This window comes from Macaca thibetana, chromosome 13 (genome assembly GCF_024542745.1).
Source record: "Macaca thibetana thibetana isolate TM-01 chromosome 13, ASM2454274v1, whole genome shotgun sequence".
In the NCBI taxonomy this organism is placed as follows: Eukaryota; Metazoa; Chordata; class Mammalia; order Primates; family Cercopithecidae; genus Macaca; species Macaca thibetana.
Genome location: NC_065590.1, coordinates 99,877,491 through 99,904,543, shown reverse-complemented (window position 1 = coordinate 99,904,543; position 27,053 = coordinate 99,877,491). Strand labels below are relative to the sequence as shown.

The window sequence follows — 27,053 nt, the reverse complement described above, 5'->3', positions numbered from 1 at the left end:
TTTGTCTCCTTTCCCCAGGATCATTAAACACGAATCACCTGTGCATCAGACACAGCCCTCAACCATCGATTCGACATAGTCTTATGACATCTCCTGTTGCCATTTTCTCAGCTAGATTATAAACTCTGAAGGCAAGGGCCGCATTTTGTGGAGAATTAAGCCAGGAGAATGTGTTTAAGCAAGACAGTGTCTTTCCATGAGAACATCAGGCAATTTTAACGTGCCCCTGTGGATTCTTCTTCATTTGCTGTGTTATAGATGGAATGAAATGTGTCTTCTTCCTTCTAGAGGACACTGGGAGATGAACTGTTCTCTGCCTTCAAAGAAGTAAGGCCATGCTCTTGGTGACAGATGATTGGAACTCTGGGTTCAATGAACATCAGGATCTGTTGTGAAAATGAGGGAGGAGAGAAGGGTTGGTGGGGGTGGTATAGACCTGGGGATGAGAATCAAGAGTGGTGGGGGAAGGTGAGGGCGGGCAGTGAAAATAATGCCTGCAGAAGCCCCAGAGCCTCAGCTGTCCTGGAGAAAGTTACCCCGGAAGAAAGAATTCTAACTTTTGTGAAAGAGCTGGTGGTTGGGCTACGTGTCTTGAGTGTGCAGGAGCCCATGGAAGAGGAGGTCTTGCCTTCCGACAGCACAGGACTTACCTGGGCCAGAACCTGCCAGTGCCAGTCCACAGGGCTCTTCCCCACAGGCCCTCCTGCAGGCCATGGAGGAAATGTTACTGAGACAGGTACCATACGCACTGCTCAGACAAAGTAGCGCCCAACTGCCACAGCCTTTGCTCTCTTCCCATTCAATCACCCACGAGAGCACCTACAATCCCTAAAACAACTGTGGGTGCAACGATGAGATGTGGACACTTCATAGGGTATTTAATGATAGGAAAGTTCTTGCAAATAAGCTTGGGATGGCAAAACTGAAGAAGAACAATACCCTTGAGCTGGAACAGTGACATCTCTCTTATGTTTTAAGTTGATTACTTTAAGGAAGGATGATAGCACTAAAATGTCAATTCTTGCCTTGTTTAGACCATGGAATCTGTAACCAATGATGCCTTCTACCTGGAGGCTCAGTCACACCTTAATCCCTGGGAGTTAATACCAGCCCTGAACCCCCAGGTGCCTCCACTGAATCCTCAATCCTCTACCAAGAACTTGTTAAGCTTTTCCCCAGGGGCTTGGGATCTACTTGCCTACCCTTATTGCACAGAATTTATGGCCTGCCTACTGTTAGCCAGGTTCCGTGCAAGGTGCTGAAGATATTCAAGGTTCCACCTGTCCCTTGGATCCCCTTTGCTGGGTCCACACTCATGATATGGTTTCCCTTGATGAATACCAATGACTACTGTGACCATATCACACCCTTTGGGCTCAGCGGACTGGATGAATATACCTCTTTGAGATCATCCCTACAACTGGCTTGTATTTATAATCTACTAACCTGCCTTCTTTTTCTTATGCCCACCAGCCAATGTCTCTGATATCCCAGAACGAAGTCATAACATTCTAGTAATTAGCAGAAAAGAACCTTATTGGCCTTTTCGTGAAGCACAGTTGGTTAATTTCAGATCAAAAGGGACAGTATGGTTCATTTTCAGAGCATGTGGCTCTAAGCCATTAAATGCACCTGTGTTGAAAAATGGCCGTCCTGATTGTAAAATTCAGTAATTACTGAAGCAATTGCATGTCTTCCTGTGTGAGAATTGGTAGCAGTTGGGGGAAATTTCACCGTGGCTGGTGGGAATTGAAGCTGAGATAAAGGCAGGGAGCATGTGTGTCAACAGCTGGGAGGTGCCACATCACCTGTACATGGGGCAGGTGGGAGCAACAGGAGCCCAAGCAGTATCTTCACCACTTTTCCAGTGCAAGCAAGCATCTGGGGAAGGGAACTCCCAGGGAACAGACAGATCCAGGGGAAAAGGCCAGGTGTGATTCGTTCATCAGGCATTGTTAGGCACAGGCTCTGTCACTGCAGAGAGGGCCTGGTCAGTGGGTCCAGCCAATCCATCTGTTCTGCCTGTTGTGGCCTGCGCTGTGTTGGGCATTGCGAGAATGAGAATGGCTGTGAAATATACAGCCTTGCCTCAATGTCTTACGATAGAGAACCGTTATGTGAACCATGAAAGAAGGACTGTGCATTGAGAGACAGAGGTGAGGTTTGTTCTAATGTTTGAAAACTGAATACTACCTTTCTTATCGACTGTACAACTACAACTGCAGAATGTCTCCATAGCATGACATTTCCTGCTCTCAGAACCTCACCTCACTCACCTTGATTCTGAGTCAAGATATCAACCAATCTATCAACCATTGAAGATTCCTCTTCCTTCTGATATCCTGCTTAACAACTTTGGAGCCGGGCACACCAGTAATCAAAACCGTGTTCACTTTCCCTAATGAAAAAATCATTTGTGAATTATCTATGTAGTTTTTCTCACTGTAGTAAGTCAATACAACTCAATTATTATTAAAGCTTCTTTGTCTGAGAAGGGGACTTTTCATAATTTGGAGGACCCAACAAAATTCTGCTGTGACTTCCCCTAACCATGGCATAGACAGGGCTCTGGGTCAGATCACTTCTCTTAGCGTCTTTTGAGGCCTCTTGCATCCTTCCACTAGAGGATGCTGGCCCAGAGGGGTGAATCCCATGCTGGGCCTCTGCTCTGATTTGACTGATGTCACTAGGTACTAAGCTTTATTATCTCTTGGGAAAATTAGATATCAGAAGTCTATGCTCTGATTGGGATTTTTTCTTAAAAATTATTGGTGAAGTTGCATTTATCTGGCTTGACTTTGTCTTGCTCTATATCATCAAGAACATTGTCTAAAAGGGCACTAGTTAGTAGAGAAAATTCCCACAAATCCATTAACAAAACTGACTCCAAGGACTGAAGAGTTTGTGGTCTTGTAGTGCCGCTGTCCCTCATTGGGCAAGCTCTGCCTTGGGTCACCATCTCAACACCTCGGTGTTTACTTTCCTCCGTTTCGTCTTTGTATTTCTGGGAGTTAATTTAAAAGATGAAATCTCCAAAATGGCTTCTTCTGGAAAAGGCAGATTGTCAGTTCTGAGGAGGGAAATGGCCACTTAGAATTAGCTGGTATGAAGCAGAAAGTTCAAAATGACACCTTTAACCAACTGTCAGCAACACTCACTGGATGACATCTCCCTAGTCCTTACCCTGGCTGGCTGGACACCTGCTTCCAGTCATGAATTTGTATGTCCCTAATGCACATGCATGCCACAATTATCATTTCACCAAGGATAACTTGAAGAACTTTCAGTATGGCCAAATTGTCCTTCTTAGAAGTGCCTCAGAGCTAAAAGTCTTGACAGTTTGTGATATTTAATAATCTGTCTGTATCAGTTGGTATGAAAAATACTTAAAAAAATTCAGACTAAAAAACTCACATCATTAAAATGTGTTCTGAGGAAAAATTTAATTTCCTTTAAATTCACAAGTGTAATTATCTTCAAGTATCAAGAACCAAAATCACCATCTTCTTGTATATATGCCCGTGCTTAACTTTTGAAAATCAATTCTGCCGGGCGCCGTGGCTCATGCCTGTTATCCCAGCACTTTGGGAGGCCAAGGCGGGTGTATCGCTTGAGGTCAGGAGTTTGAGACCAGCCTGGCCAAGATGGTAAAACCCTGTCTCTACTAAAAATACAAAAATTAGCTGGGCATGGTGGTGGGTGCCTGTAATCCCAGATACTCAGGAGGCTGAGGCAGGAGAATTGGTTGAACCCGGGAGACGGAGGTTGCAGTGAGCCAAGATCATGCCACTGCACTCCAGCCAGGACAACAGAGTGAGACTCTGTCTCAAAAAAAAAAAAGAAAAAAAAGAAAAAAAATCAATCCTATGACTGAGTCTGCCCCTCTTCTACAGAGTGAATGAATGCCCCAATAGTATTAATAGGTACCTCTGATAGCTTCAGATATTCCCTGCTTCTTAGTCAATAATTGCTACTTGGGATCTTCTGATGGAGAAAATGATTTTTCCCTTTTATGATACCCACCATCCAACTTAATTGGAGGAGCTTGGTTAGTAAATAGAATTGGTATGTTAAACGCTTCTTGTAAGATCTCTTCCTTGAAATTCCTGAATTTCCCTCTATTTATATTATATTGTTGAATTCATTCTGTAATGCTTTGTTGTACTGATAAAATTAATGTCCCATTTGGAGAAGTAGTATTTCCTAAAGATACGTAGTCACTGAGGGCTCAAAACCAATCACTACCAATAATTTTTTAATGGGGTTGGGGAGATTAAAAAATAAGTGTTTTTTGCATTTTCCTAACAAAGTGTTTGGAGCCTATGCTCACAGAAATCTCTGTTAAATATCTTAATAGGAATTTGAAAAGGATGGCAGATACGAACAGCCAATTTTGCAAGCTAAACTCAATACTCACCCCTCACTCCTACCCAGGTCTAGCTTTCATTAATATGTTCTTCTGCTTTCCGGGAATGATCTGCCCAGGATCTTGGTATTTTAACTCAACTACATAGAAATCAACCCAAAACAGCCTTATGCTTGATGCAGTGGCCAAGTCATGCCTGTCATGCCTGAAGGCTATGGGACCTACCATCAAATTCATGGAGGTTTCTCCTGATGTAGTTTTGGGTCTTCCTTTGACCCTGTGATTCTGTGTACAGTAGAATCTTTATTACTTACTGAAAATAAGTAAATTTTTGAGCTGGCTCATATTCTGTGAACTTTTGTTATTTTTTTTTCCTCCTAAAATTAGTTCCTTTTTAATCTGTTATGTTGTTTTGAAGAAACTTTTTTTCTAGTACTGATAGGTACTCTAACATTTTTAACACATGTATTTGATGTTTTCTAATAAAATTTAGAGCCAACAAATATCTTTTTCATTTTTACATACAGTGTTAATATCTTTGCATGTTTTAACTTCCCTCCCAATTCTATCTCCCATCCTCTATAATATTGTTGCCTAGAATGTTAGTTATATCTTATTTAAATAAGAAATATTCTCATAGTATTTACTGTAAACTCTTTGGCTTTTTGGTCTTTTTTCTCTACTTTATGAAAAACATATCTTAATAGTTCTTGTTTTTCATAAAGATTTGCAGATGATGAATACTTCCAGTATGTGTATGTTTGAAAATGCTACCATTCTAATCTTTACCTGAAGTAAGAGGTAAGCTGGATAGAAAATCCTAAATTGAAAATTGTTTCCCCTCTGCACTTTAAGTATAATAGTAAAGATTTCTGACATCTATAGTTACTGATCAGAAGTCTTCTTTCCTTATTACATTGATCATTTGCAAATAATTGATCTAATCTTGTCTGGTAGTTTTAATATGACTTTTTCTTAATAAGACACATAGTTTCATAATATAGTGACTATGTATAGATTTGTTTTTTACGATTCTGTGGAATATTATTTTTTATTCTGAAGACGAATGTATTTTTTTAATCTGAGAAAGATTTTTATATTTTAATGTGGTTTTACCGGTATTATTTTATATATTGTTATTTATTGCTTTTTTTGACTACATTAATTATACTCAAGTTTCTATTAGACTTTTTTCTACTGTAACTTATTATTTCAATATAAATTGTATTATTTGTTGTGTCTTCCGACTGTGTCTTCTTGGCAGGGTGATTCCTTCTTCGTCTCTTATTTATAAACACATTTTCAGCTGGGACAATTTTCCATGCGTGTTTTTCTCCTCAAGTGCTCTGACTTTTGAAGGCATACTTACAGGGTGGTTTCACGTCAGTTTTTTATCAGCTTATACAATGATTTCTGAACTTTAATTTGCATATATTGTAACACAGGTTTCAACATTTTTGAAGCTCTCTCTGATTCTATCCGTGACCTAAGACCAAGTGCTTACTTCTGGGGATACCCTTGAGCTCCAGGCAGAATTGTTCACGTTCCAGCTTATGACTGGTCCTTGGCTATATGCAGGGTGTCCATCTCTACTTCCGATGATTTCTATAGCTTTCATCTATATTTCAGTTCTGGCATTACTTTTTTTTTCATAAAATGTACACCTGGACTTGCCCGTGGGCTGCATGACTTCAAATCTCACTCATTAACATGGCAATGGATTTCATCTTTAGTTCTGGTGTCCGAAGATTTTGCTTTCCTGTTTTAGGCTTTAGTATTTAGAGGAGGCCATCTATAATTTCTGTGTTTTGGGAATGAGTGAAGGTCTGGGTGGGGTTTCTTATCTTCTCAGTTCATGATCCTGTCTGGAAGTCTACAATGTTGTCTTTATCTGCTTCAAATGTATTTAGTAGGTTGTCTTATTCTATTTTAGCTGTTATAACCAGATCACAAAGCAGTGTGAAGACTGAAATTGTGAATACTGAACAATTGCCCTTGGGGAAAAACAGGATCAGGTACCTGTGAGCCTTCAGTCATGTGTTCCTCAACCAACCAATACACAACCTTGTTTTATGTGTAGTTCTGTTTAAAGACACTTTATTTATGACATATTGTTGATTAATTAAAATTGAACTCACAGCCAATTGGATGATAACTTGGCCTGAATTAAACTTACCTAAAACACACATTTTTTTTTTTTTTCCATAAGGCACATCATAGTCTTCTTTCATGTAGGTACACAAGACAGACCTTCAGTACTATGAGTAGAGGTCATTTTCAACAGCAAAATCACAAGCAAAAGATGTAGCGTACATAGACCTTAAAAAGGACACTTCTTTAGAGCCTGAGGACTGAAACAAGAAGGCAGAGTGTTGCCTTGTTCAATCTCAGCTGGGAACTTGTGTTTTGGATGATTCAAATATTTTGCTTCTCTACCAACGTTGTAAATGACTATGAAAGTGCCAATAACATTGATTTGGGGGTTAAAATAAATTTTCGGAGTAAGAGAACTCACAAATACAGAATCCATGCATAATGAGGATTGACTGTACTTAAAACTTATATGTTACAGCAGCATAGACAGAAATTAGACTGGAAGTCACCACATAGGTCTTCACCATGATTCTCTTCCTAAATTGTTGTGTGGCCTGGGATTAATTACAATTCTCCTGTGCCTCTCCTTCCTTAATTGTTAAATAAAGGCATTATTAATGAGATTTTTGTTCATGGAGAATTGTAATGCTTGTACTTTCACCAACAGACAAAAACGTAGTTTAAGTCCGGCCTTAGAAAAAGGGGTTACATAATAATATATAAGGGGACTTCAAAAAGTTCATGAAAAATGGAATTAAAAGATAAAATTTTTAAAATATAAGCTTTATTTCTTAACATTAGCTCCATTAAGGTCAAGACAGTTTTATAAGTGATGGTACCAGCAATTTAGTTCATCCCTCAAAAAACTGAGAGTCTTGGAAATTTAGATTTATCAATGCAATCTTTTTTACATTTTTTAACAGAAGAAAAATGGCCTTTGTTTATAGATATTTTTAATGATTAGAAAACAAAAAAGAGTCAAAAATAGCCAAATCAGGACTGTAAGGTGGATACCTAATAATTTTTATGGAAACTCTTAGAAAATTACCCTTGTTTTGTGAGAGAAATGACCAGGAGCTTTGTGATGGTTGAGAGAGACTCTCTGGTGAAGCTTTCCTAGGTGTTTTTCTGCTAAAGGTTTGGCTAACTTTTCTGAAAACACTCTGATAATAAGCAGATATTATCATTCTTTGGTCCTCCAGAAAGTCAAGAAGCAAAATGACTTGAGAATTTCAAAAACTTTTTCCATGACCTTTGTTCTTCACTTTTTCATTTTTGCTTTGATTGGGCCACCTCCACCTCTTGGTAGCCATTGCTCTCATTTTGCATTGTCTTCAGGATGGTACTGGTAAAGCCATGTTTCATCTCCCATAAGTATTCTTCAAAAATATGCTCAGGGCCGGGCACAGTGGCTCACACCTGTAATCCCAGCACTTTGGGAGGCCAAGGCGGGTCAGGAGATCAAGACCATCCTGGCCAACATGGTGAAACCTTGTATCTACTAAAAACACAAAAATTAGCTGGGCATGGTGGCACGTGCCTGTAATCCCAGCTACTTGGGAGGCTGAGGCAGGAGAATCGTTTGAACAAGGGAGTTGGAGGTTGCAGTGAGCTGAGATGGCACCACTGCACTCCAGCCTGACAACAGAGAGAGACTCCGTCTCATTAAAAAAAAAAAAAAAAAAAAAAAAAAAAGCTTAGGATCTTAATCTCACTATTTAAAAAAATGTCTATTGAGAGCTCTGTACTTGTCTCCAGCTGATCTGTGTGCAATGATTTTGACACCCATTACATGAAATTTTGCTCAACTTTAATTTTTTAGTTAGAATTGTGTAAGCTGAACTAATTGAGATGGCTATGGTGTTTGCTATTCTTTGTGCTATTAATCACCAGTTCTCTTCAATTAGGGCACAAACAAAATTAATATTTATTCTTATAAATGATGTGGATGGTCTACATCATCTTATCTCATCTTAAAATGAATTATCTATATGTAAACTGCTGATTTCTTTTTGAAATTGTCCCCACAAAACTCATAAAGCATCAATAATTTCCCATTCTTTCACCCAGGTTTTACCGTATATTTTATGTTTATTCTTGCTTTAATTTTAGAATTCCTGTTGCTCTGATAGGGATTCTTTTCAAACTGGTGTTTTTGTCTTTCTTAGTACCTCAAACTAGATCCTGTTCAGATGCATTATAAGTTAGTTGAAGTTTATTTTGGTGCAAAAATTTTTTAAATTCATACATAGCTTTTTCATGACACGTATTTTTCTTTTTTTCTTTTTCTTTTTTTTTTTTGAGATGGAGTCTCGCTCTGTCGCCCAGGCTGGAGTGCAGTGGCATGATCTTGGCTCACTGCAAGCTCCGCCTCCCGGGTTCCCACCATTCTCCTGCCTCAGCCTCCCGAGTAGCTGGGACTACAGGCGTCCGCCACCTCGCGACATATATTTTTCATGAACATTTTGCAGTTCCTCATATTTGTGGAAAATTTTTCCGCAGGAGATGGTGCTTTTGATTATGGTCAGGTAATTGCTAAGTTTTAAAGGCAAACATCACTAAATGTTTTGGTGTTCTTTTGCGCAGAAAAAGTATAGCTTGACTGGGTGGGTTTTCTAAGTAGCATTTCTAAGATGAAGGCTTAGTAGCATTCTCTCCACTAGAAACGAATGAAATTTGAGTAGAAATGAGAATAACTACCACATCCTACATTATATGAACCCCAAATTTATTGCATCGGTGATGTATACATCAGCTATCTTTGGCAACAAAATTGAGACTTTTAGGAGAGTTTTGTTATTGTTGTTTTAAAGTTTAGGTCACACATCTAGAACCATGTCTGCTTTTGTAGGAGTAGGCACGGATGTTCTAACACCCAGGTTTTACACAACTGAGGCAGCATGAGGAATCTTATATTCATCCCATGTCATTGCCCAACATTCTCTAGGACCTTGCTGTGCAGCAGCATAGGCACCATCTGAGAGCTTGTTACAAACACTTCTCCAGGCCCTGCTTCAGCACTACTGAATCAGGATATGCAGTTTATGAAGATTCCTAGTGATTCATATGGGCTTTAAAAGTTGAAAAGCCGGCCGGGCATGGTGGCTCATGCCTGTAATCCCAGCACTTTGGGAGGCCAAGGCGAGTGGATCACCTAAGGTCAGGAGTTCAAGACCAGCCTGACCAATGTGGAGAAACCCCTTCTCTACTAAAAATACAAAATAAGCCAGGTGTGGTGGCACATGTCTGTAATCCCAGCTACTAGGGAGGCTGAGGCAGGAGAATCACTTGAACCTGGGAGGCGGAAGTTGCCGTGAGCCAAGATCGCCCCATTGCACTCCAGCCTGGGGGACAGGAGTGAAACTCCATCTAAAAAAATAAAGTTGAAAAGCCTTCTCTGGGAGCTCCATGCCTATTCTCCAAATTGCTGCAGTGCCCAAATTAATTCTGTCTCCTCCAATTATCAAAAAGGCACTAGAAGAGTTAAATGACAACATAAACATTTTTTCAAAATAAAGTATGGGTTATCACTAGAATTAACACTGTAAAAGATTCCTTACATTTTAGAAAATGAGCTACCTTAATTCAATCTAATCTTCAGCATGTGAATTAAAAGGGTATTCAAGCAACATCAATTACAGCTCAGGAAGGTACAAGAAACTACTCTTTATCTAAGGTGTTAGGAGGTGTAGGTTAACTGCAACCTTTTAAAATATTCACTCAGGCCCAAAGGGAGAACAAGAGTTCTGCTGTATTCAGAGCACTTAAGTTATAAACAGATCAGAGTTTGCAGGGCCTTCTTAGCTCCTTAAACAGCTAGGTCCATAAAGCCATCATATCTCTTTGGTTCCCTCTGTTTTAGGAAGAGAAGCAGGTCACTGAAGTCTTGTGTACAGCAGGGAGGCTAGACCCAGGGCATACTTACCATGAATAATAATAACAATGGTTAGTAATATGTTTGTTGATGCCATTCACTTTTTCTAAGCATTTCTGAAGTATCATCTTACATAAAGACTAAAACAATCTTATGTGGTAGTTACTATTATTATCATTTTCATTTGTAGCTGGAGATAATGAGACATTGAAAGATAATGTGAATTGTCCAAAGTCTCACAGGTAAGCAATGAGTGTTTGAAGGCAGATTCTAGGAACTCAACCGTTGTACTATCCTACCTTTTAAGATTGGAAGTGTATGGCTGTTACAGTCAAACAAAGACAGTGCCCAGAGTAAGCAAGAGAAAGACAGCTGGATAGCTAGGCCACATATGATCAGATACTGTTATTCTACTAATATAATTCAACAGAGAAATGGGCTCAACAAAAGTCAGACCACATTTTTCTCATTAGCTGGACCTTGGAGATCCTCAACTTTCCTATGAAGGAGACTTATACTGGATGGAGAAAGAGATGTAAGTTCCCTTTCAAGCAATTTTCCAAGAAGGTGAGGTATCTCCCTTCACAGAAATGTGAGGGTGAGAGTAAGGTATTCCTCACACATGCATCTTCCAGTTTTCCAATATGATCACACATGGCAGAAGAAGACATTACTGCTTTGTAATTTTTATGAGATAATAAAAAGATTATAGAATCTGGGGGCAGAATTCACTGATAAGCTATGAATAATAATGGTACCAATTGAGTTAGATTCCAGTGAAAAGAACTTAGAACACTATATGGCACCCAACATATTTACTGTCATCATCATCAACATCATCAAACTAAGGATGAAAGGGCATGTTGATTGTAAATCCACTTTTGTAGGTCAGAAAATCCCACGCTAATGGCACTGGTACCAACAGATTTGGTCACATCATTTGGTTGAATGATGGCATTTCTCTTCCCAGATCAGGTCGTTGAAATTCATCCCGTTAGACTGTGGAAATTGCTCAAATCACATTATATGCGTTTCAGATTAAGTAACCTGATCCTATGAAACCACTAGGACACATAAACAGCTCCTCTCTTTTCACTGTTTGAAAGAGCAAAATATCAATCTTAATTTACTTTTAAAAAAGCCTATCTCTGTTAGAAATTCATGAATCTGATTCCCCCTGTGAATTCAAAATCAGTTGTTAAATTTGTTGGAAAATTTTTATAATGTGTCCAACAGCGAATATCACTTGGATTTTTGCCATATTAGAACTAACTCAGGTTTAGTGATCAAGAGAATTTTAGTTTTGTTTTTGTTTTGTTAATCAGTTGGATAAATTTGGCCCATTCTCTTTACCTCCTGGACTTCAGTTTCCTCATCTGTAAATCAAGGGGATTGGAAGAAAATAACTACAGAGTTGCAGCCAGTTCCATTATTAGAAAATTCTATATTCTGTGAAACCTGTTCACAGTCTCTAACCTCCAATCAAATCACAATGTGTTCTAATGCCATAGTAACCCAGGTGCATTCACCACAATTTAATCAGAGAGTGCACAATGCCCAGCCAACAAAGCTGGCTATCAACCCAACAGGTGGTTTTTAATAAGACAGATTCTACGTTCTGCATTTAAAGCTACCGTTACATTAAAAAGAAAAAAAATATTTAAAGAGGCAACCTCTCTATAGAGCTAATGAAGTCAGAAAGCAAGAATGAAATATCATTATCCTTATGGACAAACATATACAGTATCCCAAGTCGATCTGAGGCTTTAGGGTTGGGAAGAAAAAAGAATACTTAACGTAAGATTAAAGCCATCTGGGCAAGAGACAACATGCTCCTGATTCTCTCCCAATTCCTTACCTGACATTGAAACACTGATGAAAGAATTGCTGCTCTTTCCTTTGAGCAGGAGAAACTGTAATGTTTTGCTTGAGCCTGCTACCTTGATTAATGTATCAGGCTCATCACTGAAGCAAAAACATATATTATGCTTTGCTTGATTCTAAATATATGTACTTTTAATCTCTGTATTCAGTCAATGTATTAGCTTGCCAGGGAAGGAAATCAAATTACATACTGTACACATAAACCTCAAAAAGTACTGATTACTGATTAGAGAAAGAAAAAAAAAGTAAGATAGAATTGCAAAATGCACCATGAAAAGGCACAGATCTGAATTGTTAAGAACTTATTACCATATTGCTTCTCTCAGGGAAACGAAATGCATCAATATATACTTTAGTTAAAGTATGAAGTATTTAAGCAAATTCAGCAAAGGTCTTAGTCAGCACCTTTAAAAAATCTTTTATTTTATGTTTGTAGAAACCAAGTGCAAAATGATTTATTTGCCTGGAAATTTACGATTTGTGAGGCTGTATAAATCAACCATTTGGGGGAAATTGCTTCAAGTGGCAACATGTTTGTATTTGATATGAAGAGTTAGGGTTTGGGGAGAAAGTCATTTGCTTTATAAGAAACTGAAATGCTTGTTGATGAATAAAATATAAATGTATGATCTGAAGCTCCATTTTTGGAATGGACCATTTGAGGAGTTTCAACATTGTTTGAGATGTATTAAAGAGAATGTGCATATCATGTTACTTTAAATGCAACATAAGTGGCTGTAGTAACAAAAATTATAGCAGTCTTGCTAATTGAATAATTTTCCTTGATATTATATTTTATTGGTGATTAAACACAACTATTTTGTAAATCTAAAGTATGCTCCTGATTGATTGCGATTGAAATTGAAGCAAGTAAAGTCTGGTGACGTCTTCATCTTTTAAAATAAAGTATAGAAAATATTATTGGTTTGAGAGTGAAGTATCCTTGAAAACTTCACTCCAAAAAAAGGCATCCTGGCTTGATAAGCGTTTTGAGTTAAAGGTCTTTGGAAACAACCATGTGCTAGGAGAGGCTTTGTTTTTATCTACATACAGACTGGAAACACCAAGGAGAACAATTGGTTTCCACCTTGCCCTGAAATCTCATTTACTGAGGCAGAAAAGAAGACTGAGGAGTGTAGATATGCCTGGGTGACCTTTTCACAAGACAATTTCAATCTCCAGGATGCATTCAACTTCCAAAGACATTCATTTACAGGCTAATTTCTGTCTCCCAGGTCCACTCATTCTCCCTAATAATCACCCATTGCTCTTCAAAAGAATTACCTACATTCCCCCTCTCCCTGCTCCTTCATGAAGAAAGTTATATAAGCATCTGGACCCCATCGAGTTATTGGTTCATAAGTCTCCTAGGATTCTACCATGCTGGGCATGTTAAAATAAATTTTGTATCATGTTTCTTCTATTAATCTGCCTTTTGTCAGCTGATTTTCAGAGAGTCTTCAGTGGGCAGAGGAAGTTTTCTCTTGGCCTGCACAAGGAACTCATCTTAAAAAAGAGATGTGCCTCCTAAAGAGAAAAATGCATTACTACATATGTGAGTAGTTCAAAGATGAAAGATTAAACATTTTGAATATTTGGAAGAATTACATCATTTTACTAATCTGGAAGTTTGCTTCTGTAGAATCACAAGTGAACATGTGATGTCACACTTTTCATTATTGCTGTGTATATATCAAGAGCACATTAGGCTCAGACAGAGCCTTCGACTTGAGAGATTGTGGTCTCAGAGGAGATAAAGTCCTCAACTGAGAATGCTTATTTGCGGAACAGATGCATTGAGCTACTTACAGAACATATGTGGGGTGAAGATGGGGGCACAGGCCAAGAAAAGTGTCTTAGTGCACAAAGTTGTGAAAATAAGTAATTCAAATTAACGCTATTGAAACTTTAAATTATTTTGAGCCTTAAAAGAAATGTGTTGGTGGGTCCTGAGTCACGTAGTCATGTAACAGGCGGCTGCAACCTTTGTTTCTCTGCTTATAGATTAGCTTTTTCCGTACCTACATTGTTTAGTAAAATGTTGTAAAAGACTAAATAGTGCCAGAGATAGGATCCCTTCCCTATTAATTGTTGACCCTCTTTACAGATTAACTTTCTTATTTCTTGTCTTGTACCAGACTAGACCAGATAGAGCAAAAGACTCTATGATTATCAAATTGCTTCAGATAGAATGTTAATTATGCATTTCCTGAAAAGGAACCAGTGGTGACCAACCAAATTGCTGTAACTCATAAAACAGCCTTGTACGGAAAATATGATTCTGCTAAACTTCTTTGTTTCTACCTATCTAAGTAAAACCTTAACATTTTCACTGTGGAGCACTGACTCCATTTGTTTGGAGTCTGTGTTCCTCAGACAGCTGTCCTTTAATTTTGTGCTTGAATAATTCTTTTAAGCTGGATTCTGATCATGTCAATTATTTCAGATTGACAAAGTATTTTAAGCAAATTTTGCAAAACTCCAAGCATAGTTTAATTTTCCATCTTTTGTTTTATCCTGCTGATACCATATGCAAATTCTCCAGAGGTTCTAGGAAATTCAGTGTTGCCCCAGAGAGATGATTGGCCGCTGGGGCCCCAGTAAGTCTTTATGTTCCCACTCTAGGATGTCTGCAGCGTAGCCTGTTTGCAGAGCACACCCGGTTTTATTAGGACAAACACAACTGGGATCCTTTCAGCCTAGAGACCCTTTGCATATTTAAAATTTCAGTGTTAAATTAAATTTGGCCTCAAACTGCCTCCTTATTTTACATTAAGCCTAAAGGTTTTTCCATATATAAGGAGCTGTAACCCAATTTGATGTGTTAAATACATTGTAGTCTCAGCCAATCACAGCAGCTGAACTTCATTTAACTCTAGGCAGCTGATCTAATTAGGCTTTCTTGTCCACACCAAAATCTCATCTTGAATTTTAATCCCCATTATCACCACGTGTCAAGGGAGAGACCAGGTGAAGGCAATTGAGTCATGGTGGTAGTTACCCCCATGCTGTTCGCATAACAGTGAGTGTGTTCTCAGGAGATCTGATGGTTTTATACGTGTTTGGTAGTTCCTCCTTCATTCATTCTCCTTCCTGCCACCTTGTGAAGAAGGGGAACGTTCCACCATGATTGTAAGTTTCCTGAGGCCTCCCCAGCTACGCTGAACTGTGAGTCAATTAAACCTCTTTCCTTTTTAAATTACCCAGTCTCCTTGTAGCAGTGTGAGAACGGACTAATACAGCAGCCAACTCTTCAAACCAGGTTGAAATAAGGTAAATGCCCCACTGCATCCAATCTAGCTGTTTCTGTTCCTCATTTTTGTTTTCTGTCCACCACTCTCCGTTTTCTGTCCATAAATGTTATCTGACCATGTGGCAGCCCTGGAGTCATTCTGAACGTATCCTGGTTCTAGGCGATGTCTGATCCATGAATTGTTTTTTGCTCATTTGAAATCTGTTAAATTTAATTTGTCTGAAGATTTTTTTTTAACAAGAAATAGAGAAGCTTTCAAATAGATTTCTATTTCTTCCATGCCAGAAATGTCTGATGAGAGAATTTAGCGATCATGTGTAAAAACGTTATACCTTCACCCAAATATGTACTTAATTGGAGTGTTCATCCTGAACACTAGAAGCTTCAAAAATTTTAACAATATATTTTGTCAATTATCTTAAGTTTATTTTGGCTTATTACTTTCTTGTTTAATGCTACTAGTGAAATATTCCGTGGTTTAAGTTTGGAACTGCAATACACCTGTGTTCTTTCTTCAATTTAATGTAATAAAAGCCTGCAGGCCTGCTATCATAGCTTCAGATTCTGAGACAGGTGCCGGGGTAAGGCGGAAGGTCAGTCCCAGCCGAGGAAGCCTGTGAGCTAAGGGGTGAGGCCAATGGTGCATGAACAGAGTCAGTACTTCACTTAGATATGGATGAAGGACTGAAAAAGTAGAGAGAAAAGTTAAAAAGTTCTGATTTGACAAAATGGAGATCAGAGCAACCAAAGCTCAACAAAGCTTTTGATCTAGACCTTAAAGAATATATATATTTGGATATAATATTGCATTTGGTTTTGATCTGGAAGTCACACAACAGTCTTTGAGCAAAAGAAGTAAAGTATTTACCTGAATTAGATATTGTTACCGTCATAATTAAAATCCATAGCATATGTATATCACATGTATAGCTGGATATTTTTGTTGAATGCTTTGCAGAAAAAGAAAAGTCATGCAGTGCACAGCCCCTGAATATTTCCAAGTAGGAAATCTAACAAAATGTCCGAAGGTTTAGTATGTAAGTCTTTTATACAATAAAGTAGAGAGGCATTTATTATCTACCAGTTTTTTAAAAATACATCCTGCTCTGGCCCACCAATTACATCTTTGCAAATTTGTTTACTGACAAATATTATGTGAAAAGATAATCGTGCAAGAAGAATTACTGAGCATTATTTACAATAAAGTGATTAGAAACAATTTGAGCTTCTAAGAAATGATGATAATTAATTTAAAATAGTTTATTACCCACTATCTAATAGAAAACTATGTAGCCATTAAAAATAAGGCATCTATTTTATGTCATCATTTGTAACAGTTTTGGTATTGTTAAAAAAAGTGAACACAGTGAAGTTTACATGGTATTCTACCACTTGTGTAAACAATAAATGTGTGTGTGTATATATATACACACACGGATTATATGTACATAATTGTACATGCATAAAAGATTTCTGGAAGGATACACAAGAAATAGGTAACAATGGCGTTCTCTGCTAAGAGAAGAACAGAAATGAAAAACAGTTTTTTTTCTGATCATTTCCCTTACACGTTTTAAATATTATGTTATAATATTTATACTCGTAAAATAATTATCTTTCAAATGAAAGTGCTACAAATTGGGCAGTATCCTATCACCTAAGGAAAAATACCCTTTCACTTCTCTTGCTTAGAACTCATTTATACTCATAAAATAATTACCTTTCAAATGAAAGTACTACAAAATGGGCAGTATCCTATCACCTAAGGAAAAATACCCTTTCACTTCTCTTGCTTAGAACTCATTTATACTCATAAAATAATTACCTTTCAAATGAAAGTACTACAAATTGGGCAGTATCCTATCACCTAAGGAAAAATACCCTTTCACTTCTCTTGCTTAGAACTCATTCTTCCTTCTCAAAGTGAGAACCCTGTCTTTCATGAATTCTGAGGAATCCTTAGCATTATCTATCATTCCCATTACCCTCTCTCTCTATTCTCTTCTCTGAATTCCCATTAGCCAGGTATTGAGGACTCTCTGTGTCTCCTCTATAATCTATTATATTTTGTATTACATTGTGCTTCTTCCTGAGTAGTTTTTGCGGATCCACCTTCCTGTTTACTAACACTCTCTTAAATTGTGTTTAGACTGCTATTTAAGTCATTCACTTCATTTCATTTTTATTTTGTTATTTTTATGTTTAGAGACAGAGTCTCACTCTGTTGCACAAGCTGGAGTGCAGTAGTATGTTGGATTACAGCTCACTGCAGCCTTGACCTCCTGGCTCAAGTGATCCTCTTGCGTCAGCCTCCCAAGTAGCTAGGACTGCAAGCACGTGCCACTGTACCTAGCTAATGTGTTTTTATTTTTTGTAGAGAAGGGTGTTGCTATGTTGCCTAGGCTGGTCTTGAGCTCCTGGTGTCAAGTGATCCTCTCGCTTTGGCCTCCCCAGCTGCTGGGATTAGAGGTATTCGACACTGTGTCCCGGCCTGGTTTATTTTACTTTAATTACTGTATTTTTTATTAGTAAATGTTCTATTTGGTTCTTTTTTTCAAGTTTACTTAGTGATTTTGCATACCATCTTATTCTTTCCAGATGTTTTTAAAACTTCTTTTATCTTTTTAAACATTTAAATATTCTGAGTTTATGATCGCCTTTAGGTTCTTTTTCTACTGCTTCTGGTACCTGAGACATTTGTGCTCCCCACTTCCCTTTTTTTTTCATGTAACCGCTGTCTTGTACTTATGATGGAATTTTTTATTTTTGTGATTTTGTTTGTAAATTCATCTTTGTTAAGTTCTGGTCCCTGCCATCCTCTCACATTGGAATCCCATGAGGTAGAAATTGATGGATGGTTTCCCATTTATTTCTATCAAGGGTATCAACAACCTGGACTACTGTTTTTCTCTTTTAAAACATTAATTCATAGTTTATGATTTTCTTCATAATGAAGTAAATGCAGTTTTTAAGTTCAAATGCATGTGAAGTGCATGGTTTACTTTCTATTTGAAGTTTCTAGTGGAATACATTGTTTAGGCACTGAGCGCAAGAGAATCATTTTGTTTCCTTGCTCAGCTGTTGGACATACTTTATTAGTTTCCATTTCCCTGAATTAGTAGCACCTGGGGAGTAGCCTGATGCTACTAATTCAGAGTTTCCATATCCCTGAATTAGTAGCATCAGAACAGTTTTATGCAGGCTATCGCTTAATTTTTTTTTTTTTTTTTTTTTAAGCTCTGGGGCACTTGTGCAGGATATGCAGGTTTGTGACATAGGTAAACGTGTGCCATGGTGGTTTGCTGCATTAGGAAAAATAGCTAATGCATGCTGGGCGGTGTATCACTTCTACCCCCATTTCTCATAGGCCAAGGCCTTCTCTTCCATTCATGTGTAGTCTGAAAACTCAAGGGCAAATCCTTCACTCCAGGACAAAATCTACAGTTACAGCAGCACCAACTTTGGAGCCTCACTCTCTGGCCGTCAGCTACAGCTTTACCTCTAGTAATAGAAATTTTTGTTTTCATAGCAATCCCAACTATTCCCTAAAATATATTTCAAAGCCATCTTTAAGGAAAAAAGGAAAAAAACTAACCTGTAGTTGGGGGGAAGATATTGCAATATGCATATTTATCAAAGAATGACATCCAGAGTATTGAGAACTTCTTTATTTGAGGAATAACAATAAAACCAGAGTAGCTCAAAGGAAAGCAGCAAGGGGAAGAGCGGTTGGAGATGAGGTTACAGGGCAATCTGGGGTCCACATCATAACAGACTTTTCAGGCCTATCAACTATGGCTTTATTCTGAATGAGATGGGATGCCATTGAGTGGTTTTGGGTAGAAGGGTGACAAGATGTGATTTAAATTTTAAGAGGATTACTCACAGTGTTGGGGCAAGGGCAGAATAAGAGAGTTCCGTTATGAGGCCATTGCAATAACCCAACCATGAGATGAAAGTGCCTTAGGCTACAGCATTAGTGGTGGAGGCGGCATAGTATTATTGGAGTCTGCATGCATTTTGAAAGACAGGATTTTCTGACAGATTGAATGTGTATTCTGAAAGAAATAGGGGAGTCAAGGTAACGTTTATATTTTTGGCCTGAGCATCTAAAAGAATACAGCTGCCAGCAGCCAAGATAGGGATGACTGCCCATGGGATGAATTTTGGGAGGAAGAGAAGAAATTTGAATTTGGATATGTTAACTTAGAGAAAGAGCAGGAAATATTGAATGGGAAGTCAGATATGTGAGTCCGGAATTACCAAGAGACATGTGGGTTGGAAATGTAAATTTGAGAGTAGCCTAGCTTTTGGATAGGGTTTAAATCTTTTAGAGTAGATGATATCACTAAGGCAAAGTGATGGATAGAGAGGAGCTGTAAGTGCTGAATGCCCTCAGCATTCAATGGTGAAGAGACTGGGGAGATGAAGAGTCATGAGTGAGGGACCCTGAGAAGGCACAGCCAGTAAGGTGGGAGGAAAACCATGGCAATGTGGTGTCCTGGAAATGGAATAAATATCTGCAGGGCTGGGCACGGTGGCTCACACCTATAATCCCAGCACTTTGGGAGGCCAAGGGGGGTGGATCACAAGGTCAGGATATCGAGACCATCCTGGCTAACATGGTGAAACCCCATCTCTACTAAAAATACACACACACAAAACGAATTAGCCAGGCATGGTGGCAGGCACCTACAGTTCCAGCTACTTGGGAGGCTGAGGTAGGAGAATGGCGTGAACCCAGGAGGTGGAGCTTGCAGTGAGCCTAGATTGTGCTACTGCACTCCAGCCTGGGTGACAGAGCGTGACTCCATCTCAAAAAAAGAAAAAAATAATAAATAAATATAAATAAATAAATATCTGCTACAGGAGGAGGCAATGATCAATGATGTCCCATGCTCTCATTAGGACACAGTTGAAAGATCTCGAGATTGAAAACTGAGCTCACAGATGTCAATATTAAGAAATGATCTTTGGACTTAGCAATGCAGAGTTCACTGGTATCTTTTACAAGAAAAATTTCAGTGGCGTGGTAAGACCAAATTCTAATTGAAGTGTGTTCAAAACAAGAAGGGAGCTTACACATTAAACTACTATTATTATTATTATTTTGGAAACAGGGTCTCATTTTGTCACCCAGGCTGAAGTGCAGTGGTGCCATCAGCATGGCTCACTGTAGCCTTGACTTCCCAGGTTCAAGAAATCCTCCCTTAGTTTCCCAGCTAGCTGGGACTACAGGTGTATGCCACTGCACCCAGCTAATTTTTGTATTTTTTGTAGAGACAGGATTTTGCCATGTTGTTCAGGCTGGTCTCAAACTCTTGAGCTCAAGCAATCCGCTTGCCTTGACCTTCCAAACGTAGATTACAGATGTAGCCACCACGCTCAGGCTGAAAAACTTTCTCAGTAAGTATTACTGTATATGAGATCAGAGAAGGGGACAAAGTTTGGTCAAGAGAAGGGTATCACACTTATAATCCCAGCACTTTGGGAGGCCAAGCTGGGTGGATCACTTGGGGTCAGGAGTTTGAGATCAACCTTGCCAACATTGTGAAACCTCGTCTCAACTAAAAATACAAAAATTAGCTGGGCTTGGTGGCATGTGCCTGTAATTCCAGCTACTTAGGAGGCTGAGGCAGGAGAATTGCTTGAACTCAGGAGGCAGAGGTTGCCATGAGCCAAGAACACAGTCCAGCCTGGGCGACAGAGCCAGACTCCATGTAAAAAAAAAAAGGGGTATTTGTTTGTTTATAAAATGGGAAAAGTAATAGTATATTTGTATCAATGGGAATAATCAAGTAGGGTGGGAAAATATGAAGGAGAGAGGGAGAGAATTGCTTCATCAGTACCTCAGGTAGGTGAAAAGGTTGGGGAAATAGTATATAAATGGATGGGGTGGGGGTGCCCTAATAACTTGGGAAGGTTTCACTCACAGTAATGAGGAATGTCAGAGAATATACTGCTGTGGGCTAGTAGGTAGATTGGTGCTGCTAATCTTTGGAAACTGTCTTCTGATTGTTGCAATTATAGCAATAAAATACCAAGCAGGTCACTAGTTGACAGTAAGGATGGAAATAAAAGTGTTGGAGGTTTGAGGAGAAAGGAGAGTGTATGATATAGTAACCTAAGAAAATAGAAGAACTAACAGATTAGGAAATTACATAATGGCCAGGCAGCAACAATGGTTCACTTAGAATTCTTGGTATAAAGTTTTATTTGAGAGTGGTCAGAATGGCTGCATGCTTTTCTCCAGAAATGGTGAGATGTATGAGCACAGTAGGTAGGGCATGGAGTAGGTAGAAAGTTGAATTGACTTGGGTTGTGGTTTTGCCAAATAATGATAATGTGATGAAAAGAGTGAGGGGTTTGGAGATGAATGCAAGGGAGCTGCTGTAGTAATTGATCATGGAGTTTAAGTTAGGTAAGGAGGGATGATAGGACACCAAGGAGTTGAGAGACAGTGTAGTGATAGGATCCATGGAATGGTGGTAATTTTGGGAAGAAAAGACTATTCATGTTGAAATACTAGAGGAAGTGAGCTAGGAAGATAAGAGGCAGAGGTCAACAATGGCTGCTTGACATTGTAAATATGAAGGAGTTCTGCTTATTGTTAATGGCACTGTCTTGGGTGTAGCCATAGGAGTGAGTGGCTGGGGTCCTATGAAGGACAAGATCTGTAGAAGATGGAGGCTAAGGAACTAAGAGGCAAGACTTTCGATGGAATTGTCTGTGCATGTATTGAATTCACTAGTAATTAAGCCAAGGCTATTGTGGATGAGAGTGGTAGTGGATTAGAAGCTAAAATCATCAACAAATGAAAACTATCTAGTAATTACAATTTTTAATGTCTGCTTTGTTTTCTTCTTCCCTACTTCAGGACTTCATCACCTCTCTATCCCAAGATACTGTATGTAATTTTCTCCTGTAGGATCTGGATTACCAGGATCTGGTCTAGTAGACCTTGGTACGATCTAGTCTCAACTTTTCTTTTCCCAGCCCCTTCTTCATGTAACTGTCAGAGTGGTTAATCTAAAAAATAGATCTGATCTTACCACTGTATTGTTTGACAGCCATTTAATTGATCCCCATCCCCTATAGAGATGTCTGAGCTCCTCTGCCAGGAATTCAAGGTCTTGTATGACCTACAGACTTCCTACCTTCTCATCTTCCACTCTTGGACTTCAAATTCTAGCAACAGAAAACTATGTGTGCATTTCTACTTGCGCTGTAGTCTTTCCCATGAGACTTTTTATTTCCCTCAGCTGGGACTACCTCTCCTTCCTTCTCACTGTGCCCAATTCTTCATCTGACAATATTCAATTCATCATGTAAACCCCCACCCAAGAATCGTATTTTCCAGAAACCCCTTGAAGCTAGAATGGTTGTACACATTAGACTATGGGTACAATTTTTCAATTAAGCTTACCAGCATTTCATGAATATTTGTGGAATGCAAGAACAATTGAATACTTGATTCTTTTTTTCTTACGCTTCTGGGGAATTTATAACTTATAGCAAATTAGGACTCTTTAAGCCACATTTTACTTTTTTGCGCATATTTGTTTTATATTTGAAGGCAAGTAAAAAGTAACATAAGGTAACATGGTACTTAGTCCTGAATTCTTCACTTAGTCCTGAACAATTCAAGAATGCTGAAAGTTTAAAGAGGTAACCTAATCCAGTGCTACTCAAAGTACTCACCGTCTGATACTGGTCCCTAAACACTTTTCAGGCTCTCAGAAATTTCTTTTCTATCTGCTATGAGATAAGGAGTTTGAATCAGAATGCAAATCAGCCACGTTCCTAAGCACACTCCTTAGTTTGCTGAAGTGTTTTGTGTAATTAGTCTTTCTTGATGATTCTCAATGCATTGGTTCATGGCCAGGCACAAACTCCTTATCTTGGCATCTTGAACGGCATCTGCCACTCCCTTTATATTATCAGTGGGGAGACTGAGGCACAGTGTGAGTAAAGTGTCTCGTGTAAAGTCACATCACAACTTAGTACACTGAAATCTGTGGCTCCTGGCTCCCATCCAACGCTTTCTAAGTCTCCATTTTTGCCTTTAGAACTGTTTCCTATACCCATGTTTGGTTTTAATTCTTTGACTCTTAACTTTATTTAAAAAAGAAAAGAAAAGAAAAAGCTCATTCCTATTCTATGGTAGGTTTATCTTTCCCAGAAAGGTTTTTTAAATTTTTTAATTTTTTTTTTCAATTTCTTTACCTTTCTGGTGGAAAAGAATCAGCATGTGTTATGGTATTATTATTTAAATGTTTATAGTCTGCCATTTTCCGCACACCAAGTCCCCAGCAGCGTCGAGTCAGACGGTCTCACACAGGTATCGTCTGCTCCATCTGGTCCTCGGCTTTCTCCAGGCAGGTCCCTGTATGGTGCAGCAGCTGAAGGTCCATATGGTCTCAGGTGCAGCCCCAGGTAGAGCATATTGCAGCATGCCAGTCCGCAGGCCCTGCAGCGGGAATAACTGCCGGGAGGCACACATCTGAGTGAAGTGGCCACCGCTGTGCCAAAATCAGAGGGCAGAAGGTGTTCTTGGCTTCCACGATGATCTGGACTTCCAGGACCGGTTGGGGACTGAGAATCGTACTGAATTGCAAATGTCAGTGCCCAGGCAACATCCAGAGAGAGCAAAGGAAACTTATTCTTCCTTTTACCTCTTTACCTGCTTTCAGTCATACTACGTCAGGAAAAGGATTTTGAATGGGTAAGGTGATGGAAAAATATAGCTAAAAAGAAAGTGATGTGGCTAAAATCACAAAGTTTTAAGTTTAGCCTTTTCTTCAAATTTGGCATTTTTGTTTTAGGAGTTTTCTTCTTTGTTTCCTTTCTAAATAACTAAGAAGAGCGTCCTAAAGGAAATCTTATTAGAATTTGGAATTCTTTCTTTATTCTATTCTATATTTTATCGATGAAGTCAACATAAAATGAGTGTGTTCATTAATTTTTGAAAAATAAGAATTCCTTCTGAAATTTAAAAATTCCTGATCAACGACAGTGAAGGATACAAAAAGAGATATGGTCTTACTATATTCCAGCTGCTACAGCAAAAATACCGGGTGGCTTATAAACTACAGAATTTTATTTCTCACAGTTCTAGAGGCTGGAAGTCCAAGATCTAGGGGCCAGCAGATTTGGTGTCTGGTGAGGGACCTCTTCCTCATTCATGGATGGCTGCTTCTGGCTATGTCCTCACACGGTGGAGAAGGCAACGGTCTGTCTTGGGCACCTTTTATGAAAACACTAATTCTGTTCATGAGGTTGTCATCCCCATGATCTAATCACTCCCTAAAGATCTCATCTTCTAATCCATCACCTTGAGAGTCGGGATGTTAACCTATGAGCTTTGTAGGAACACAAACATTCAGACCCACCGTGATTTTCAATACAAGGTGGATCCCGCTGCCCTCTCCTCAGGAGCCTCGGATCATGCCCGCTGCTGACAAAGAGGCATGTTTGGTCCTCTTTTCAATGGGATTTCTTACTGGGGACACTAGAAAGCCCTGACTATCACATTTTACCATTTCATATTAAACTCCGAATCTTTTAAAGTAGGTTTTAAAGGCCTGAGATGGGCTTTATAATGAAGCTTCCAGGGAACTGGGGTATGCAAGAAATTGGATTACATCTTTTGGTGTGAAATTGTTTTGTCTCTTTGAGAACACTTGGAATTGAGTTGAATTCCCCAAGGCAAGGAAAATATTAATGTACACCTATTGGTGAATCCTGAAAACAGAAAAAAAAAAAAAAAGATTTTAATTCTCATTTTTTTGTCTCTATAAAACATGTATCAAAGGATGTAATTTATTCCCAGCTTACATAAATTCATACAGTTTTATGGGGACAAATCCATTTGCTTTATGAAACTGCACAGTCCAAATTGAACCAATAACTAATATCCAGGTGTATTAAAGGGAAGTTTTAAATTGATTTCACTTTCTGTATTCTTCAATGAACAGAACAATATGGACTAACCCACCTAAATATTTAGTGATGATGTAATTGGAGAGTTTAACTCATGGAGTGGAAATCAGAAATGGAATGTTGACATTTTTACTAGTAATTTGCATTATAGGAAAGGAGGACATATTTTTTTTTTCCCTGAGAGGGTCTCACTCTGTTACTGAGGTGGAGTGCAGTGCTGCAATCATAGCTCACTGAAGCCTTGACTTCCCCAGCCTTAGGTGATCCTCAGCCTCCCAAGTAGCTGAGACTACAGGCACATGCCACCACACCTCACTAATTTTTGTATTTTTTTTTTTTTTGTAGAGATAGGGTTTCACCATGTTGCCCAGGCTTGTCTTGACCTCCTGGGCTCATGCAGTCTGCCTGTCTCAGCCTCCAAAAGTGCTGGGATTACAGGCATGAGTTACCATGCCTGGCTTCAGGAATACATATTCTTTAAGTTATAAATGATGTAGGATTATGAAATAATATGAAAGTAAATAGTCATAGACAAAGCAAATAAAATAGAATAATATGAAAATACAATAGCTGCCATTTTTGTAATTATCTCCAATGTACAGATGAAGAAACTGAGGCTTGAAGAGAATGCTTAATTTGATTGATACCATAAAACTAGTAAGTAGAAGAACAAGAATTAGAAACCAAATCTGTCTCCAATATCTGCATCCTCACCACTACACATATTGCTTTCTCCTATAAGAAGCAATGGTGTCCCCTACCTGAGACAGGCAGTACTAATTAGTCAATACCTGTAAGAAAGAAAATAAGGGTCCTCAAAGCACACCAGAATATTCACATGAATTTTAGAATCATGAGATCACTGGCTGGATTCAGGCCAACCTAAAGGGTAAAGTTTTTTAAGAAAAAGTAGATTTATCTAAGAAAAAAAAATGTATAAACTTGGGTTTTGAAGCTAGTTTTAAAAATGAATATCCAACAATTAATTACAATTTAAAAATATTTGATTTGGGTGTGCTTCTGTAGTTACTTTGCCTATAACTGTATCCTGAGGGGTTAGCGAGCATGCGAGGGCCCAACTATACACCTGGCTCTGGCAGCTGGGAAGCTTTGGATAGTTAAAGTGGATGCAGTCCATTTTCTAAGCAGGGCACTTTATGGGATCAAAGTTAAATTTCTATGCCAAATGGTAAAACTCTGAGGTCCAGCTCACTGTGAACAAGCCCCTGTTTTCTCTAATCCTGAGTCTGCTGGCATAACTCACCTCCAGCAATCATCTCCCTTAGAAGGTAAACTGCCTCATGTCAGTTAGTGTGGTACCCAGAAGAGAAGCATCTTCTCCTCCGCTGGCTTCTGTAGGCCAAGGAGGAGGAACTGCAATGGTTGAAAGGCCCTCTGGAGATGCTTTCAGAAATTGGGCACAAGGCAAGTGAGGGGTTAAAAGCAAAGTGAAAAAAATGAAGACAATTTTATATATATACACACACACACACACACACACATATAAAAATAAAATTAATCACAGCATCTGAATATATATATACAATATAATTATATAATAGTTTAATATATATTTATATATAATTTAAATATTATATTAAAATATATAATCACAACATTTTAATCAATTGCTGGACAAA

General features: G+C 38.6%; 1 long non-coding RNA gene across 2 annotated transcripts; it reads right to left on the bottom strand.

Moving 5' to 3' along the window:
• Positions 1–212: 212 nt before the first annotated feature.
• On the bottom strand, positions 213–12,697 carry LOC126933701 (uncharacterized). Of its 2 annotated transcripts, XR_007718711.1 has the most exons (4): positions 11,688–12,697; positions 2,886–3,070; positions 2,277–2,398; positions 213–386 (listed from the first exon to the last, which is right to left on the bottom strand). It is a non-coding gene; the product is annotated as an uncharacterized LOC126933701 (long non-coding RNA). The 2 variants fall into 2 exon arrangements; XR_007718710.1 differs by lacking the exon at positions 213–386 and having other exon boundaries at positions 2,052–2,398.
• Between the last annotated feature and the right edge of the window lie 14,356 nt (positions 12,698–27,053).